Source organism: Malurus melanocephalus, unplaced genomic scaffold, assembly GCF_030028575.1.
Source record: "Malurus melanocephalus ecotype Western Australia unplaced genomic scaffold, MMel_1.1 scaffold_263, whole genome shotgun sequence".
Lineage (NCBI taxonomy): Eukaryota > Metazoa > Chordata > Aves > Passeriformes > Maluridae > Malurus > Malurus melanocephalus.
The window spans coordinates 637,707-643,037 of NW_026623495.1; positions in this window are offsets into that span (position 1 = coordinate 637,707).

The window sequence follows — 5,331 nt, forward strand, 5'->3', positions numbered from 1 at the left end:
GAATAGAATAGAATAGAATAGAATAGAATAGAATAGAATAGAATAGAATAGAATAGAATAGAATAGAATAGAATAGAATAGAATAGAATAATATTTCAGTTGGAAGTGATCTACAACAATCATGTTGACTGGCTGCCTGACAGCTTCTGGGCTGACCAAAAGTTAAGGTATGTTTTTAAGGGCATTTTCCAAATTTGTCTCAAACATGTACAGGCCTGGGGCATTGATCAGCTCTCTAGGAAGCCTGTTCCATGGTCTGACAATCCTCTCAATAAATAAAGGCTGCCATGGTTCAGTTGACATGGTGGACAATCAAATGTTGGGCTCAATCTTGGAGATCTTTTCCAGCTGYAATGATTCTAAGATTTTTTTAAATCTAGATCCTTTGATGTCACCCCTTCACTTCTATAGACTCCATGCTGAAAGTCTGAATGATAACATTAAATTATGCAAAATTATATAAATGTTCTCTTATTCTCACTGTAAGTAAATCAGAGACCTAATTTAGCTGTCTGTCAGCAGAAGTGTGGTTTGAATGTCTTGCTTGAAGGCCCAGTAATAAGCAGGGCGCTAAGACACTTTTAAGTCTGCATTGTGATCCAACCAAAATACCTCTGGGCTGTTTTCCCTGATATTTTGAAACTTCTAGCAAATGATCAAAGAAAGAGCCTGTTGGCATAAGAGGGAGTGCTATGACTGATAAACACCTAAAACTGTGCACTCTGCCAGCCTTACAAACCAGAAAATGGCTTGCTTGAGAGAATCAGCAAATAAAATGAACATTGTTAAATGTGCTTATGAGAATAATAATGTTGCTCTTTGTCTTCTCATATTTAGTCCTATTAGACATATTGAATCATATGTTATAAACAGCATTACATCGGTCAGGAGAGAACAAGCATGTGAAAATAAATATATAACAGCATTTCTGAAAAATCAAAATTTAAAATGTTTGAGAAACAGCAACACTGTGACCTGGTTAAAAAGGAGAACAAACAACAGCATTCATTCCATTGGGGTCTTAGACTATTTTCCAYGGAAGCAATTTCTTTAAAAAACTCACATAAGAAGATAACACGAAATAGATGTTCCCAAGAAACAGATACCATATAAAGACAACCTCCAAGCACTTAACAGATTTGACAACCTCTTGGATGATAATAATTGCCCTAAAGACTAATGCTGTTATTCTATGGGGCAAACACAGTTCACAGTAAACAATAACCTTACTGAAATTAAATTTTTTCTCTATTTTTTGTTTCCTAATGTTTCATCATATCAAAAGCAATCTAGAACACTCAGAGARGACAACTCACTTAGTGTATACTAATCCCTGAGAGTCAAGAGTTTCATTTGATGCCTTGGATTAAGTGACAAACACTGCATGGACAAAAACTTCWGCACAACTATCCAAACAATCTCATACCACTTCTTCCAATCTGTTTAAGATTCAATATTCCCCCTCTGCATTCTATTTAYGGTCAATAAAAAGGCAGAAATGTACTGTTCAAAAATAGTATTTGGCAACTACAAATAATTCAACTTCAGATTTCCCCTCGTTTCTCTTAGCTGTTTATCAAGATGAGTATTGTATGRATGTATTTTCATATCAATACAATAAAACTGATGGATTGGGTAAACAGCAAGTCACAAATTTATTTCCCCAGTTCTCTATTGYAATATATTTCTACACTCTTTTTCTGTTAAAGTTTGCTTTTGGGTGGCGACCACATCTTTGCTGTGACAAACTTTCACAGAATTTTAAATTCTTTCACAGACTTTTAAATTTTTCCTATTAATTTTCATTTTATATTTTCCCCCCTTTCCTAAACTGCCAAACCTTTGGTTTAACTAGTAGTACTTCCCCASTCTATCTTTGCAGTATGTTCTTTGCAGCAAGTGAACCAAGATCTCTGTGCTTTGGGTGCCTGTCAAAAGTGGTCAAGATCAAACCAGGCCTGCAATTCCCATGTGTTGGGAAGMCGCTTACTTTTCCATTCTCAGATTCTAAAGTGAGCTACTGACAACACTCTTAGTTACCAAGACTTTTCCATTTGGTCTATAACTATGTGGAGCTTTCTCTATCATGAGGGGCTTTGGCTGCTGTAAGACAGTGGATGGAGGGCTCCATCCTTCCCCTTGTCCCTCCACTACCGTTCCCTGTGCCCAGAACTATCCAGTGGAGTAGGCAAGAGTATTGTCATATCTCTGCAACTCAGACATTGTCTATCTGCTCCCAAAATTATCTATTGGATCATCAGTCCTGCAGAAATCCTCCCAAGCCTTGCTTCAGATGTAACCAATGGACCATCCACATCCTGTGTAGGTCCAAAAATGTGGCTCAGTACCAGGTAGGTACTGGAAACGGGAAGGTGAACAGGATTGGAGCTTTTGCTCACTTATTAACAAGCTGTCTCTTAAATCTATTTCAGGCCTTGGAGAGTTTTCCATTTTTGTAATTTGGTTGTCAGACCCAGTTATATGATCTGCGGGCAAAGTAGCAGTACTGCAAGATTACATCTTATTTGCGCTTCCACCAGAACAAGATTTCTACACTGAAAACTTTCATATTCCCATCCACCTGTATGAGAAAAAGTAGTGAATTATGCACTTACAGTGGTTTCAAAACATTAAAAAGTACTGAGTATTCCCAGCAATTTACAAGGAAGAACAGTAATCCATACTAAGTCCAATTTTATTTGTTGAAGTTTATGAAGTTCTGGCCTAGCTCTGAATGATCAAAATCAAAATAACTTACTTGAAAGTAAATTAGGAAGTATATCCATATCCACAGCTTGTGTAAATAGCTCATCTAATGGAAAGAGAGTGAATGTGTAATGCAAAATCATTTACAAAGACTGCAAGGGATTAAGGGGATTCACAACTAACAAGAAAATTGAGAGTTTATGCCATGAGACAGTTCATTCCCTCTAGCAGAGGCTTTATTTCTGTAAACAAAAGGAACTTAAAAGGCATCAGTCTTACTTTCTGGGTATCATTTTTATGCACTGAAAATTAGCCATCTTACTGTAATTTTAGTTCATCATCTGACATAGCAAATCCAAACAAGACAGTAATGGTCCTTGCATTATTGGCTTCACTTCTAATTACCGAGATTATCTGATAAACCCCAGTCTTAATTTTCTGGGGGCAAAATATTTGGAAATAAAATAGCTTGGTTAAACTGATTTAATATAAGACTGAAGGCAGAGGATTAAAAGAATATAATGTACCATGATATGCATAAACCCAGGAAGGCATAGCACTGTCATGAACATTTGTGAAGGTGTGTGGGTTTTGATAGCCCTGGAAGAAGAGGCAAAGAGCAGCTGTTTGGTGAAGTATATTTTAGCAACCTGAGAAAACTATTGAGTGGTTTTAGAGAATTTGTAATGATTTTCAATATACCTCTCAAAGACAACAGCGAACATCAATTCTCAAACTAAGCAGGAAAATTTGTGTACCTAAGCATTCAGAATTCCACAGAACACCTCCAGTTTTTTATCTGCTTCATATTTAGTGTGGGTTGAAAAACAGGATTGAGTATGATTTTTTTATTCTTTTCTCTTAGAAAAAAACAGTTCTTACATATTTCTGAGGAGCAGAAAAATATCAGAATGTGTTAAACTTGCTATGATTCATATTTCTTCTGATGCAAATCACATACATAGGCTCCAAATTCCAGGTTTAAGCAGCAAATTGTATTATAAATTATTCACTAAAGGATTTTAGGAGTAGCCACCACCTCCAGCAGCCCTGGCCCAAGACTCCCTCCTGTCCAACAATCTGGGGACCTGGGGTCTCTGCTTGGGCTGACAGACACAGCTGCTGCTTTCCCACTTGCAGGTCCATCCTGTGGGAAATCTGAGCATGCATCCCAGAAGAACAAACACAGAGATGCACAAAGAGAGCACACAGACATGGCTAGCTACGCAGAGAGGCACTGCCTTCAACTGTGTCTGCTGTAGGACTGACATAAGATCTAAGCCCAGAGAGCCCTGTCTTCCCACTCTCTTGGGCTGGCAGAGGCAGGAGGTCACTCATGCGGGAGCACACATGGCACTCTTCTGCCCCATGAGTCACCAGCTCAGTGCTTGGTGCAAACAAACACAGACACTTGCCAAGCATCATAACATCATAGAATCATAGAACATTCTGACTTTGAGGGACCTATCAGAATCATCAAGTCCAAATCCCAGCCCTACCCCAATGTGACACCCCAAGTATCACACCTTGTGCCTGAGAATGTCCTTGAACACCTTAAAGGGATCTACATTTTTAATCCTCATATTGCAGAGTCACAGAATGGTTAACATTGAAAGAGACYTTTGGAAGGTCCAACCTCCCTGCTCAAACAGAGACACCAAGAGCCAATTCCTCAGGACCATGTCCAGAAGGCTTTAGAATATCTCCAAGGATAGGGATGTCCAAGTAATCTRTAGATACTCAAATAACTCGGATCTTGTCCATACAAAAACACCAATGGGGTAATGTAGTCTGGAGAAGTGGAGGCTCAGGGGTGACTCTCTACAACTCCTTGAAAGGAGGTTGTAGACAGGTGAGGATTGACCTCTTCTCCCAGGACAAGAGGACACAGTGTTAAGCTGCCCCAGAGGATGCTTAGATTTGACATTAGGAAGAAATTCTTCACAGTAAGGGTGATTAGACATTGGAATGGGTTGCCCAAAGARGTGGTGAGTTCACCATCCCTGGAGGTGTTAGGTTGCACTTATCGCTATGGCCTAGTGGTAGGTGCACAGACTTAGGCTTGACTGGATGATCTCAGAGGTCTTTTTCAAACTAATTGCTTCTGTGATCCTGTGATTCTGTGATCCCTCCTGCTGGCAGGGCTTGGGTGGTCACAGTGAGCAGGTAAAAAACAGCAGTGGGCCATGAGTAGACAGGAAACATTGGAGGTAGTAAAACCCTCAAATGGTCTTGGGAGCTGGGTTTTGGGGATCAGGCACCTRAATGCAAATAAATTAAACCTTGTCTAACGAACACCTGCATGCAATAATCAGGCCATTTTCTGAGAAAGCAACGWTAAACTATTATACAGCCAGAGGAAATTATTTTATCAGGTGAGTGAAAAGTTCACACTGATGGGTGAACCAATTATGYGCTAATGTGCATTTAAGGGTCTTGTGACCAAATCAATCAGTGATTTGTTTTAAACAGAGGTTGATGCCATTGCAAATCTGAGATTTGCAGCTACAAGCTTTGCAATAAACACAGCTCTGCAGTCCTCCTGTWGCTGTCATTTGAATAGGATGCTCTCTTTTAGGGAGCAAGTCCTTGCCACTGGAAAAAAGCTTCAAGAATCCATGCGTA